The following is a 16,660-nucleotide window of genomic DNA, read 5'->3' on the forward strand; positions in this document are numbered from 1 at the left end:
TCCTATTATTTCTGAACCAATTTTTTTTTTTAATTGTGTTGTGTTGCTTTTCTTTTAAAGTCTATAAATCTTCTGGTCCCTTAGTGTTGTTCCGGGTATGACTGTATCGCGACTATAAAAATGCACAGAAATGATAATGTTTCTTCCGAGTGATCTCCAATATATATATATATCAATATGCTGCTCTTATTCAGGTATTTAATGGTCAACATATGTTATTATAATAGCGTAATAAATCCCTGATTCTGTTGCCAAGTGGCCCACCAAAATATTCAATTCTTCAACATTAAAAAAAAAAGTAACAATTCTTTTTATTTTTTGTCCCCCAAGAGCAACGCTACACCATGAAACACAGAAATTGCATCGGGATTGAATACATAAGGGACAATGCCGACTGAAGTACAAAATGAGTTAATCTTCTAAGGGCTTGTGCTTTGAGCGGCTCCTGGGAGACCAGTATTAGATTATGATGCACCAGTGCAGGTTTACTGTAGCCATTGGACCTTCACATTGATCATGAAACACAGAAATTGCATTGGGATTGAATACAAAAAGCACAATGCCGACGTAAGTACAAGAAGAGTGAATCTTCTAAGAATTGGTGCTTTGAGCGGCTCCTGGGAGACCAGTATTAGATTCCGTTGCACCAGTGCAGGTTTACTGTATCCCTTGGACCTTCGCATTGACCATGAAACACAGAAATTGCATCAGGATTAAATACAAAATGCACAATGCCAACTTAAGTGCAAGAAGAGTGAGGATCCTAAGAATTTGTGCTTTGAGCGGCTCCTCAAAGACCAGTATTACATTCCGATGCACCAGTGAAGGTTTGCTGTATCTCTTGCACCTTCACATTAACCAAGAAACACAGAAATCGCATCGGGATTGAATACAAAAGGGACAATGCCGACTTAAGAACAAGAAGAGTGAGTCTTCTAAGAGTTTCTGCTCTGAGCGGCTCCTGGAAGACCAATATTAGATTCCGTTGCACCAGTGCAGGTTTATTGAATTCCTTGGACCTTCACATTGACCATGAAACACAGAAATCGCATCGGGATCGAATACAAAAGCACAATGCCGACTTGAGTACAAGAAGACTGATCGTCTGAGAGTTTGTGCTTTGAGAGGCTCCTGGGTGACCAGTATTGGATTCCGATGCACCAGTACAGGTTTACTGTATCCCTTAGAGCTTGACATTGACCATCAAACACAGAAATTGCACGCGGACCAATACAAAAGATACATTGTCGACTTAAGTACAGGAAGAGAGAATCTTCTAATAATTTGTGATTTGAGGGGCTCCTGGGAGACCAGAATTACATTCCGATGCACCAGTGCAGGTTTACTGTATCCCTTGGACCTTCACATTGACCATGAAACACAGAAATTGCTTCGGGATTGAATAAAAAAGAGACAATCCCAACCTAAGTACAAGAAGAGTGAATCTTCTAAGAGTTTGTGCTTTGAGCGGCTCCTGGGAGACCAGTATTAGGTTCCGATGCACCAGTGCAGATTTACTGTATCCGTCGGTCCTTCACATTGACCATGAAACACAGATATTGCGTCGGGATTGAATACAAAAGGGACAATGCCGACTTAAGTACAAGAAGAGTGAATCGCCTCAGAATTTGTGCTATGACCGGCGCCTGAGATACCAGTATTAGATTACGATGCACCAGTGCAGGTTTACTGTATCCCCTGGAGCTTCACATTGACCATGAAACATAGAAATTGCATCGTGATGGTATACATAAGCGACAATGCCGACCGAAGTACAAGAAGCGTGAATCTTCTAAGAGTTTGAGCTTTGAGCGACTCCTGGTTGTCCAGTATTAGATTACGATGCTCCTGTGCAGGTTTACTGTATCCCTTGGACCTTCGCATTGACCATGAAACACAGAAATTGCTCGGGATTGAATACAAGAGGGACAATGCCGACTAAAGTACAAGAAGAGTAAATCCTCGAACTGTTTGTGCTTTGAGCGGTTCCTGGGGGACCAGTATTAGATTACGATGCACCTGTGCTGGTTTACTGTATCCCTTGGACCTTCACATTGACCATGAAACACAGAAATTGCATCGGGATTGAATACAAAATGGACTGCCGAATTAATTACACGAAGAGTTAATCATCTAAGAGTTTGTGCTTTGAGCGGCTCCTGAGAGACCAGTATTAGATTCCGATGCACCAGCTTCGGTTTACTGTATCCCTTCGACCTTCACATTGACCACGAAACACAGAAATTGCATCGGGATTGAATACAAAAGGGACAATGCCGACTTAAGTACAAGAAGAGTTAATCTTTTAAGGGTTTGTTCTTTGAGCGGCTCCTGGGAGACCAGTAGTAGATTCCGATGCACCAGTGCAAGTTAACTGTATCCCTTGGACCTTCACATTGACCATGAAACACAGAAATTGCATCGGGATTGAATACAAAATACACAATGCCAACTCTAGTACAAGAGGAGTGAATCTTCTAAGAGTTTGTGCTTTGAGCGGCTCCTGGGAGACCAGTATTAGATTCCGATGCACCAGCGCAGGTTTACTGTATCCCTTCGACCTTCACATTGACTATGAAACACAGAAATAGCATCGAGATTGGATACAAACGGGACAATGCCGACTTAAGTACCAGAAGTGCGAATCTTCTAAGAATTTGTGTTTGAGCGGCTCCTGGGAGATCAGTATTAGATTCCGATGCACCTGTGGAGGTTTACTGTATCCCTTGGACCTTCAATTTCACCATGAAACACAGATATTTCATCGGGATTGAATACAAAATACACAATGCCAACTTAAGTACAAGAAGAATGAATTTTCTAAGAAATTGTGCTTTCACCGACTCCATGGAGACCAGTGATCGATTCCGATGCACCAGTGCAGGTTTACTGTATCCCTTGGACCTTCACATTGACCATGCAACATAGAAATTGCATGGGGACCAATACAAAAGATACAATGATGCCTTAAGTACAAGAGGAGTGATTTTTCTATTAGGTTGTGATTTGAGCGGCTCCTGGGAGACCAGTATTAAATTCCGAAGCACCAGTGCAGGTTAACTGTATCCCTTGGACCCTTGGACCTCCACATTGCACATGAAACGCAGAAATCGAATCGGGATTGAATTCATAAGGGTCACGCCGACTGAAGTACAAGAAGAGTGAATCTTCTAAGAGTTTGAGCTATGAGCGGCTCCTGGGTGTCCAGTATTAGATTCCGATGCACCAGTGCAGGTTTACTGTATCCCTTGGAGCTTCACATTGACCATGAAACACGGAAATTGCTCGGGATTGGATGCAAGAGGGACAATGCCGACTTAAGTACAAGATGAGTGAATCTTCGAAGGGTTTGTGTTTTGGGCGGCACCTGGGAGGCCACTATTAGATTTCGATGCACCAGTGCAAGTTTACTGTATCCCTTGGACCTTCACATTGACCATGAAACACAGAAATTGAATCGGGATGGAATACATAAGGGACAATGCCGACTGAAGTACACGATGAGTGAATCTTTTAGGAGTTTGAGCTTTGAGTGGGTCCTGGGTGTCCAGTATTAGATTCCGATGCACCTGTGCAGGTTTACTGTATCCCTTGGACATTCACATTGACCATGATACACAGAAATTGCTCAGGATTTAATACAAGAGGGACAATGCCGACTTAAGTCAGGAAGAATGAATCTTCGAAGGATTTGTGCTTTGGGCGGTTCCTGGGACACCACTATTAGATTCCGATGCACCAGTGCAGGTTTACTGTATCCCTTCGACCTATACATTGACCATGAAACACAGAAATTGCATCGCGATTGAATACAAAAGGACTGCCGATTTAAGTGCAAGAAGAGTTAATCAACTAAGAGTTTGTGCTTTGAGCGGCTCCTGGGAGACCAGTATTAGATTCCGATGCATTAGTGCAGGTTTCCTGTATCCCTTGGACCTTCACATTGACCATGAAACACATAAATTGCATCGGGATTGAATACAAAAGGCAAATTGCCGACTTAAGTATAAAAGGAGTTAATCTTCTATTAGATTGTGCTTTGAGCGGCTCCTGGGTCTCCAGTATTTGATTCCGATGCACCTGTGCAAGTCTACTGTATACCATGTACCTTCACATTGACCATGAAACACAGAAATCGCATCAGGATTGAATACAAAAGTGACAATAACCACATAAGTACAAGAACAGTGTATCTTCTAAGAGTTTGTGCTTTGAGCGGCTCCTCGGAGACCAGTTTTAGATTCCGATGCATCAGTGCAGGTTTACCGTATCCCTTGGACCTTCACATTGGCCATGAAACACAGAAATCGCATCGGGATCAAATACAAAAGCACAATGCCGACTAGAGTACAAGAAGAGTGAATCTTCTAAGAGTTTGTGCTTTGAGAGGCTATTGGGTGACCATTATTCGATTCCGATGCACCAGTAGAGGTTTACTGTATTCCTTGGAGCTTGACATTGACTATGAAGCACAGAAATTGCATGCGGACCAATACAAACTATACAATGTCGACTTCAGTACAAGAAGAGAGAATCATCTAATAGTTTGTGATTTGAGGGGCTCCTGGGAGCCCAGTATTACATTCCGATGCACCAGTGCAGGTTTACTGTATCCCTTGGACCTACTCATTGACCATGAAACACAGACATTGCTTCGGCATTGAATACAAAAGAGACAATCCCAACCTAAGTACAATAAGAGTGAATCTTCTAAGAGTTTGTGCTTTGAGCGGCTCCTGGGAGACCAGTATTAGGATCCGATGCACCGGTGCAGGTTAACTGTATCTGTTGGTCCTTCACATTGACCATGAAACACAGATATTGCGACGGGATTGAATACAAAAGGGACAATATCGACTTAAGTACAAGAAGAGTGATCTCCTCAGAGGTTGTGCTATAAGCGGCGCCTGGGATACCAGTATTAGATTATGGTGCACCAGTGCAGGTTTACTGTATCCCTTGGAGCTTCACATTGACCACGAAACACGGAAATTGCATCGGGATGGAATTCATAAGGGACAATGCCGACTGAAGTACAAGAAGAGTGAATTTTCTAAGAAATTGAGCTTTGAGCGGCTCCTGGGTGTCCAGTATTAGTTTCCGATGCACCTGTGCAGGTTTACTGTATCCCTTGGAGCTTCACATTGACCATGAAACACGGAAATTGCTCGGGATTGAATGCAAGAGGGACAACGCCGACTTAAGTACAAGATGAGTGAATCTTCGAAGGGTTTGTGTTTTGAGCGGCTCCTGGGAGGCCACTATTAGATTCCGATGCACCAGTGCAAGTTTACTGTATCCCTTGGACCTTCACATTGACCATGAAACACAGAAATTGCATCGGGATGGAATACATAAGGGACAATGCCGACTGAAGTACACGATGAGTGAATCTTTTAAGAGTTTGAGCTTTGAGCGGCTCCTGGGTGTCCAGTATTAGATTCCGATGCACCAGTACAGGTTAACTGTATCCCTTGGACCCTTGGACCACCACATTGCCCATGAAACGCAGAAATCGAATCGGGATTGAATTCTTAAGGGACACGCCGACTGAAGTACAAGAAGAGTGAATCTTCTAAGAGTTTTAGCTTTGAGCGGCTCCTGGGTGTCCAGTATTAGATTCCGATGCACCTGTGCAGGTTTCCTGTATCCCTTCGACCTTCACATTGACCATGAAACACAGAAATTGCTCGGGATTGAATACAAGATGGACAATGCCGACTTAAGTACAAGAACAGTGAATCTTCGAAGGGCTTGTGATTTGAGCGGCTCCTGGGAGACCAGTATTAGATTCCGATGCACCAGTGCAGGTTTACTGCATCCGTTGGACCTTCACTTTGACCATGAAACGCAGAAATTGCATCGGGATTGAATACAAAATGCACGATGCTGACTTAAGTGCATGAAGGGTGAATCTTCTAACAGTTTGTGCTTTGAGCGGCTCCTGGGAGACCAGTATTAGATGCCGATGCACCAGTGCAGGTTTACTGTATCCCTTGGACCTCCACATTGACCATGAAACATAGAAATCGAATCGGGATTGAATACAAAGGGAACAATGCCGACTTAAGTACAAGAAGAGTGAATCTTCTTAGAGTTTGTGCTTTGAGCGGCTCCTGGGAGACCAGTATTAGATTCCGATGCACCAGTGCTGGTTTACTGTATCCCTTTAACCTTCACTTTGACCAAGAAACACAGAAATCGCATCGGGATTGAACACAAAGTGGACAATGCCGACTTAAGAACAAGAAGAGTGAGTCTTCTAAGAGTGTGTCCTTTGAGCGGCTCATGGGAGACCAGTATTAGATTCCGATGCACCAGTGCAGGTTTACTGTATCCCTTGGCCCTTCGCATTGACCATGAAACACAGAAATTGCATCGGGATTGAATACATAAGGCACAATGCCGACTTAAGCACAAGAAGAGTGCATCTTCTAAGTGTTTGTGATTTGAGCGGCTCCTGGGAGACCAGTATTAGATTCCGACGCACCAGCGCACGTTCACTGTATCCCTTCGACCTTCACATAGACCATGAAACACAGAAATTGCATCGAGATTGAATACAAATGGGACAATTCCGACTTAAGTACCAGAAGAGTGAATCTTCTAAGTGTTTGAGCTTTAAGCGCCTCCTGGGTGTCCAGTATTAGATTCCGATGCACCTGTGCAGGTTTGCTGTAACCTTTGGACCTTCACATTGACCATGAAACACAGAAATTGCTCAGGATTGAATACAAGATGGACAATGCCGACTTAGGTACAAGAACAGTGAATCTTCGAAGGGCTGGCGCTTTGAGCGGCTCCTGGGAGACCAGTATTAGATTCCGATGCACTAGTACAGGTTTACTGTATCCCTTGGACCTTCATATTGACCATGAAAAACAGATATTGCATTGGGACCAATACAAATGACACAATGTTGACTTAAGTACAAGAAGAGTAATTCTTCTAATAGTTTGTGATTTGAGCGGCTCCGGGGACACCAGTATTTAATTCCGATGCACCAGTGAAAGATAACTGTATCCCTTGGACCACCACATTGACCATGAAACACAGAAATCGAATCCGGATTGAATACAAAGAGAACAATGAGGACTTAAGTACGAGAAGAGTGAATCTTCTAAGAGTTTGCGCTTTGAGCGGCTCTCAGGAGACCTGTATTAGATTCCGATGCACCAGCGCAAGTTTACGGTATCCCTTGGACCTTCACATTGACCATGAAACACAGAAATTGCATCGATATTGAAAACAAACGGGAATATGCCGACTTCAGTACAAGGAGAGTGATATTTCTAAGAGGTTGTGGGTTGAGCAGCTCCAGGGAGACCAGTATTAGATTCCGATTACCAGTGCAGGTTTACTGTATCCCTTCGGCCTTCACATTGACCATGAAACACAGAAATTGCATCGGGATTGAATACAAAAGGGACATTGCCGGCTTAAGTACAAAAAGTGGTGATCTTCTAAGGGTTTGTGCTTTGAGCGTCTCCTGGGAGGCCAGTATTAGATTTAGATGCACCAGTGCAGGTTTACTGTAGCCATTGGACCCTCCCATTGACCATGAAACACAGAAATTGCATCGGGATTGAATACAAAATACACAATGCCAACTTAAGTACAAGAAGAGTGTATTTTCTAAGAGTTTGTGTTTTGAGCGGCTCGTCGGAGACCAGTGTTCGATTTCGATGCACCAGTGAAGGTTTACTGTATCCCTTGGACCATCACATAGACCTTGAAATACAAAAATTGCATCGGGATGGAATACATAAGGGACAATGCCGCCTGAGGTACATGAAGAGCGAATCTTCTAACAGTTTGAGATTTGAGCAGCTCCTGGGAGTCCAGTATTAGATTCCGATGATCCTGTGCAGAATTACTGTATCCGTTGGACCTTCACATTGACCATGAAACACAGAAATTGCTCGGGATTGAATACAAGATGGACAATGCCGACTTAAGTACAACAACAGTGAATCTTCGAAGGGCTTGTGCTTTGAGCGGCCCGTGGGAGACCAGTACTAGATTCCGATGCACCAGTGCAGGTTTAGTGTATCCCTTCGACCATCACATTGACCATGAAACACAGAAATTGCATCGGGATTGAACACAAAATACACAATGCCAAAATAAGTACAAGAAGAGTGAATTCTCTAAGGGTTTGTGCTTTGAGCAGCTCCTCGGAGGCCAGTGTTTGAATCCGATGCACCAGCGCAGGTTTACTGTATCCCTTGGATCTTCACATTGACCATGAAACACAGAAATTGCATCGAGATTGAATACAAACGGGACAATGCCGACTTAAGTACTAGAACAGCGAATCTTCTAGGAATTTGTGTTTTAGCGGCTCCTGATGATCAGTATTACATTCCGATGCACCAGTGCAGGTCTACTGTATCCCTTGGACCTTCAATGTGACAATGAAACACAGATATTTCATCGGGATTGATTACAAAATACACAATGCCAACTTAGGTACAAGGAAAGTGAATTTTCTAAGAATTTGTGCTTTGAGCGACTCCTTGGAGACCACAGTTCGATTCCGATGCATCAGTGCAGGTTTACTGTATCCCTTGGACCTTCACATTAACCATGAAACACAGAAATTGCATCGGTATTGAAAACAAACGGGAATATGCCGACTTAAGTACAAGGAGTGTGATATTTCTAAGAGGTTGTTGGTTGAGCAGCTCCAGGGAGACCAGTATTAGATTCCGATGATCCAGTGCTGGTTTACTGTATCCCTTGGACTTTCACATTGCCCATGAAACTCAGAAATTGCACCGGGATTGAATACAAAAGGGACAATGCCGACTTAAGTACCAGAAGAGCGAGTCTACTAAGGGTTTGTGCTTTCAGCGGCTCCTGGGAGACCAGTATTATATTCCGATGCACCAGTGCAGGTTTACTGTATCCCTTGGACCTTTACATTGACCATGACACACAGAAATCGCATCGGGATTGAATACAAAATGGAAAATGCCGACTTAATAACAAGAAGTGTGAGTCTCCTAAGAGTTTGTGCGTTGAGCGGCACATGGGAGACCAGTATAAGATTCGGATGCACCAGTGCAGGTTTACTGTATCCCTTGGACTTTCACATTGACCATGAAACACAGAAATTGCATGGGGACCAATACAAAAGATACAATGCCGACTTAAGTACAAGAAGAGTGAATCATCTACAAGTTTGTGTTTGAGCGGTTCCTCGAAAACCGGTATTAGATTCCGATGCACTAGTGCAGGTTTACTGTATCTTTTGGACCTTCACATTGACCATGAAACACAGAAATTGCTTCGGGATAGAATACAAGAGGGACAATGCCGATTTAAGTACCAGAAGAGCGAATCTTCTAAGAGTTTGTGCTTTGAGCGGCTCCAGGAAGACCAGTATTAGATTCCGATGCACCAGTGCAGGTTTACAGTATCCCTTCGACCTTCACATTGACCATGAATCACAGAAATTGCATCGAGATTGAATACAACCGGGACAATGCCGAATTAAGTACAAGACGAGTGAATTTTCTAAGAGTTTATGGGTTGAGCAGCTCCTCGGAGATCAGTATTAGAATTCGATGCACTAGTGCAGGTTTACTGAATCTCTTGGACCTTCACATTGCCCATGAAACTCAGAAATTGCACCGGGATTGAATACAAAAGGGACAATGCCGACTTAAGTACCAGAAGAGCGAGTCTACTAAGGGTTTGTGCTTTCAGCGGCTCCTGGGAGACCAGTATTATATTCCGATGCACCAGTGCAGGTTTACTGTATCCCTTGGACCTTTACATTGACCACGAAACACAGAAATTGCATCGGGATTGAATATAAAATGCACAATGCCAACTTAAGTGCAAGAAGAGTGAATTTTCTAAGGGTTTGTGCTCTCAGCGGCTCCTCGGAGACCAGTATTAGATTCCGATGCACCAGTGCAGGTTTACCATATCCCTTGGACCTTCACACACAGAAACACAGATATTGCATCAGGATGGAATACATAAGGGACAATGCCGACTCAAGTACAAGAAGAGTGAATTTTGTAAGAGTATGTGCTTTGAGCGGCTCCAGGGAGACCAGTATTAATTCCGATTCACCAGTGCAGGATAACTGTATCCCTTTGACTTTCACATTGACCAAGACACACAGAAATCGCATCGGGATTGAATACAAAATGGAAAGTGCCGACTTAATAACAAGAAGTGTGAGTCTCGTAAGAGTTTGTGCGTTGAGCGGCACATGGGAGACCAGTATAAGATTCCGATGCACCAGTGCAGGTTTACTGTATCCCTTGGACTTTCACATTGACCATGAAACACAGAATTTGCTTGGGGACCAATACAAAAGATACAATGCCGACTTAAGTACAAGAAGAGTGAATCATCTACAAGTTTGTGTTTGAGCGGTTCCTGGGAAACCGGTATTAGATTCCGATGCACTAGTGCAGGTTTACTGTATCTTTTGGACCTTCACATTGACCATGAAACACAGAAATTGCTTCGGGATAGAATACAAGAGGGACAATGCCAATTTAAGTACCAGAAGAGCGAATCTTCTAAGAGTTTGTGCTTTTAGCGATTCCAGGAAGACCAGTATTAGATTCCGATGCACCAGTGCAGGTTTACAGTATCCCTTCGACCTTCACATTGACCATGAATCACAGAAATTGCATCGAGATTGAATACAAACGTTACAATGCCGACTTAAGTACAAGACGAGTGAATTTTCTAAATGTTTATGGGTTGAGCAGCTCCTGGGAGACCAGTATTAGATTCCGCTGCACTAGTGCAGGTATACTGAATCCCTTGGACCTTCATTTTGACCATGAAACACAGAAATTGCATCGGAGTTGAATACAAAATACACTATGCCAACTTTAGTACAAGAAGAGTGAATTTTCTAAAAGTTTGTGCTTTGAGCTGCTCCTCAGAGACCTGTGTTCGATTTCGATGCACCAGTGCAGGTTTACTGTATCCCTTGGACCTTCACATTCACCATGAAACACAGAAATTGCATCATGATTTAATACATAAGGGACAATACCGTCTGAAGTACAAGAAGAGTTAATCTTTCAGGATGTTTGAGCTTTGAGCGGCTCCTGGGTGTCCAGTATTAGATTCCGATGCACCTGTGCAGGAGTTACTGTATCCCTTAGACCTTCACATTGACCATGAAACACAGAAATTGCTCGGGATTCAATACAAGACGGACAATGCTGACTTAAGTACAAGAAGAGTGAATCTTCGACGGGTTTGCGCTTTGAGCGGTTCCTGGGAGACCAGTTTAAGATTCCGATGCACCTGTGCAGGTTTACTGTATCCCTTGGACCTTCCCATTGACCATGAGACTCAGAAATAGCATCGGGATTGAATACAAAAGGGACTGCCGACTTTAGTACAAGAAGTGTTAATCTTCTAAGAGTTTGTGCTTTGAGCGGCTCCTGGGAGACCTGAATTAGATTCCGATACACCAGTGCAGGTTTACTGTATCCCTTCGACCTTCACATTGATCAGGAAACACAGATATTGCATCGGGATGGAATACATAAGGGACAATGCCGACTGAAGTACAAGAAGAGTGAATCTTTCAAGAGTTTGAGCATTGAGCGGCTCCTGGGAGTCCAGTATTAGATTTCGATGCACCTGTGCAGGTTCACTGTATCCCTTGGACCTTCACATTGACCATGAAACACAGAAATTGCTCGGGATTGAATACAAGACGGACAATGCTGACTTAAGTACAAGAAGAGTGAATCTTCGACGGGTTTGTGCTTTGAGCGGTTCCTGGGAGACCAGTTTAAAATTCCGATGCACCAGTGCAGGGTTACTGTTTCCCTTGGACCTTCACATTGACAATGAAACACAGAAATTGCATGGGGACCAATACGAAAGATACAATGTCGACTTAAGTACAAGAAGAGTGAATCTTCCCTGAGTTAGTGATTTGAGCGGCTCCTGGGAGACCAGTATTAAATTCTGATGCACCAGTGCAGGTTTACTGTAGCCATTGTATCTTCACATTGATCATGAAACACAGAAATTTCATTGGGATTGAATACGAAAGGGACAATGCCGACGTAAGTACAAGAAAAGTGAATCTTCTAAGAGTTTGTGCTTTTAGCGGCTCCTGGGAGACCAGTAACAGACTCCGATGCACCAGTGCAGGTTTACAGTATCCCTTGGACCTTCACATTGACCATGAAACACAGAAATTGCATCGGGATTGAATACAAAATGGACAATGCCGACATAAGTACAAGATGAGAGAATTTTTTAAAAGTTTGTGGATTGAGCTGCTCCTGCGAGACCAGTATCAGATTCCGATGAACCAGTGCTGGTTTATTGTATCCCTTGGACTTTCCCATTGACCATGAAACACAGAAATCGCATCGTGATTGAATACTAAAGGCACAATGCCGACTTGAGTACAAGTGTAGTGAATCTTCTAAGGGTTTGTGTTTTGAGCGGCTCCAGGGGGACAAGTATTAGATTCTGATGCACCAGTGCAGGTTTACTGTATCCCTTGGACCTGCACATTGACCATGAAACACAGAAATTTCATCGGGATTGAATACAAAATGGAGAATGCTGACATTAGTACAAGATGAGGGAATTTTCGAAGGGTTTGTGGTTTGAGCTGCTCCTAAGAGACCAGTATTACATTCCAATGAACCAGTGCAGGTTTATTGTATCACTTGGACCTTCACATTGACCATGAAACACAGATATCGCATCGGGATTGAATAAAAACGCACAATGCAGGCTTGAGTATAAGAAGAGAGAATGTTCTAAAAGTTTGTGCTTTGAGCGGCACCTGGGAGACCAGTATTAGATTCCGATGCACCAGTACAGGTTCACTGTACCCCTTAGATCTTCTTATTGACCATGAAACACAGAAATTGCATGGGGACCAATACAAAAGATACAATGTCGACTTAAGTACAAGAAGAGTGAATCTTATAAGAGTTTATGCTTTGAGCGGCTCCTGGGAGACCAGTATTAGATTCCGATGCACCAGCGTAGGTTTACTGTATCCGTTCGACGTTCACATCGACCGTGAAACACAGAAATTGCATCGAGATTGAATAAAAACGGGACAATACCGACTTTATTACAAGAAATGTGCATTTTCTGAGAAGTTGTTTGTTGAGGAGCTCCAGGGAGACCAGTATTAGATTCCGATGCACCAGTGCTAGTATACTATATCCCTTGGAGCTTCACATTGCCCATGAAACACAGAAATTGCATCGGGATTGAATACAAGAGGGACAATGCCGACTTAAGTACCAGAAGAGCGAATCTTCTAAGAGTTTGTTCTTTGAGCGGCTCTTCGGAGACCAGTGTTCGATTCCGATGCACCAGTGCGGGTTTACTGTATCCCTTGGACCTTCACATTGACCATGAAACACAGAAATTGCTCGGGATTGAATACAAGAGGGACAACGCCGACTTAAGAACAAGAAGAGTGAATCTTCGAATGGTTTGTGCTTTCAGCGGCTCCTGGGAGACCAGTATTGGATTCCGATGCACCAGTACAGGTTTACTGTATCCCTTGGACCTTCACATTGACCATGAAACACAAAAATTGCATCGGTATTCAATACAGAAAGGGACTGCCGTCTTAAGTACAAGAAGAGTGAATCTTCTAAGAGTTTGAGCTTTGAGCGGCTCCTGGGTGTCCAGTATTAGTTTCCGATGCACCTGTGCTGGTTTGCTGTATCCCTTGGACCTTCACATTGACCATGAAACACAGAAATTACATCGGGAGTGAATACAAAAGTGTCAATAACGACATACGTACAAGAAGAGTGAATTTTCTAAGGGTTTGTGCTTTGAGCGGCTCCTGGGAGACCAGTATTAGATTCCGAAGTACCAGTGCAGGTTTACTGTATCCCCTGGACCTTCAATTTGACCATAAAACACAGAGATTGCATCGGAGCTGAATAAAAAATACACTATGCCAACTTAAGTACAAGATGAGTGAATTTTCTAAGAGTTTGTGCTTTGAGCGGCTCCTCAGAGACCTGTGTTCGTTTCCGTTGCACCAGTGCAGGTTTACTGTATCCCTTGGACCTTCACATTGACCAGGAAACACAGTAATTGCATCGGGATGGAATACATAAGGGACAATGCCGACTGAAGTACATGAAGAGTGAATCTTCGACGGGTTTGTGCTTTGAGCGGTTCCTGGGAGACCAGCTTAAGATTCCGATGCACCAGTGCAGGTTTACTGTATTCCTTGGACCTTCCCATTGACCATGAAACTTAGAAATTGCATCGGGATTGAATACAAAAGGGACTGCCGACTTTAGTACAAGAAGAGTTAATCTTCTATGAGTTTGCGCTTCGAGCGGCTCCTGGGAGACCTGAATTAGATTCCGATGCACCAGTGCAGGTTTACTGTATCCCTTGGACCTTCACATTGACCATGAAAGACAGAAATTGCATCGGGATTCAATACAAAATGGACAATGCCGACATAAGTACAAGATGAGAGAATTTTTTAAAAGTTTGTGGATTGAGCTGCTCCTGCGAGACCAGTATCAGATTCCGATGAACCAGTGCAGGTTTATTGTATCCCTTGGACTTTCCCATTGACCATGAAACACAGAAATCGCATCGTGATTGAATACTAAAGGCACAATGCCGACTTGAGTACAAGAGTAGTGAATCTTCTAAGGGTTTGTGTTTTGAGCGGCTCCTGGGGGACAAGTATTAGATTCCGTTGCACCAGTGCAGGATTACGGTATCCCTTGGACCAGCACATTGACCATGAAACACAGAAATTTCATCGGGATTGAATACAAAATGGAGTATGCCGACATAAGTACAAGACGAGAGAATTTTCTAAGAGTATGTGCTTTGAGCGGCTCCAGGGAGACCAGTATTAAATTCCGATGCACCAGTGCAGGATAACTGTATCCCTTTCACCTTCACATTGACCAAGACACACAGAAATCGCATCGGGATTGAATACAAAACGGAAAATGCCGACTTAATAACAAGAAGTGTGAGTCTCCTAAGAGTTTGTGCGTTGAGCGGCACATGGGAGACCAGTATAAGGTTCCGATGCACCAGTGCAGATTTACTGTATCCCTTGGACCTTCACATTGACCATGAAACACAGAAATTGCATGGGGACCAATACAAAAGGTACAATGCCGACTTAAGTACAGGAAGACTGAATCATCTACAAATTTGTGTTTGTGCGGTTCCTGGGAAACCGGTATTAGATTCCGATGCACTAGTGCAGGTTTACTGTATCTTTTGGACCTTGACATTGACCATGAAACACAGAAATTGCTTCGGGATAGAATACAAGAGGGATAATCCCGATTTATGTACCAGAAGAGCGAATCTTCTAAGAGTTTGCACTTTGAGCGGCTCTTGGGAGACCAGTATTAGATTCCGATGCACCAGTGCAGGTTTACTGCATCCCTTGGCCCTCAACATTGACCATGTAACACAGAATTTGCATCGGGATAGAATACAAAATGCACAATGCCGATAAGTACAAGAAGAGTGAATCTTCTAATAGTTTGTGATTTGGGCGGCTCCTGGGAGACTAGTATTAAATTCCAATGCACCAGTGAAGGTTTACTGTATCCCTTGGACCGCCACATTCACCATGAATCACAGAAATTGCATCGAGATTGAATACAAACGGGCAATGCCGACTTGAGTACAAGACGAGTGAATTTTCTAAGAGTTTATGGGTTGAGCAGCTCCTGGGAGACCAGTATTAGATTCCGATGCACTAGTGCAGGTTTTCTGAATCCCTTGGACCTTCAATTTGACCATGAAACACAGAAATTGCATCGGAATTGAATACAAAATACACTATGCCTACTTAAGTACAAGAAGAGTGAATTTTCTAAAAGTTTGTGCTTTGAGCGGCTCCTCAGAGACCTGCGTTCGATTCCGATGCACCAGTGCAGGTTTACTGTATCCCTTGGACCTTCACATTCACCATGAAACACAGAAATTGCATCATGATTTAATACATAAAGGACAATACCGTCTGAAGTACAAGAAGAGTGAATCTTTCAGGATGTTTGAGCTTTGAGCGGCTCCTCGGTGTCCAGTAATAGATTCCGATGCACCTGTGCAGGAGTTACTGTATCCCATGGACTTTCACGTTGACCATGAAACACAGTAATTGCTCGCGATTGAATTCAAGAGGGACAATGCCGACGTAAGTACAAGAAGAGTGAATTTTCTAAGGGTTTGTGGGTTGAGCAGCTCCTGGGAGACCAGTATTAGATTCCGATGCACCAGTGCAGGTTTACTGAATCCCTTGGACCTTCAATTTGACCATGAGACACAGAAATTCCATCGGGATATAATACAAATTACACAATTCCCACTTAAGTACAAAAAAAGTGAATTTTCTAAGAGTTTGTGCATTGAGCGGCTCCTCGTAGACCTGTGTTCGATTCTGATGCACCAGTGCAGGTTTACTGTATCCCTTGGACCTTCACATTGACCAGGAAACACAGTAATTGCATCGGGATGGAATACATAAGGGACAATGCCGACTGAAGTACAAGAAGAGTGAATCTCTCAAGAGTTTGAGCATTAAGCGGCTCCTGGGTGTCAGTATTAGATTCCGATGCACCTGTGCAGGTTTACTGTATCCCTTGGACCTTCACATTGACAATGAAACACA

This window comes from Schistocerca americana, chromosome 3, assembly GCF_021461395.2.
Source record: "Schistocerca americana isolate TAMUIC-IGC-003095 chromosome 3, iqSchAmer2.1, whole genome shotgun sequence".
Taxonomy (NCBI): domain Eukaryota; kingdom Metazoa; phylum Arthropoda; class Insecta; order Orthoptera; family Acrididae; genus Schistocerca; species Schistocerca americana.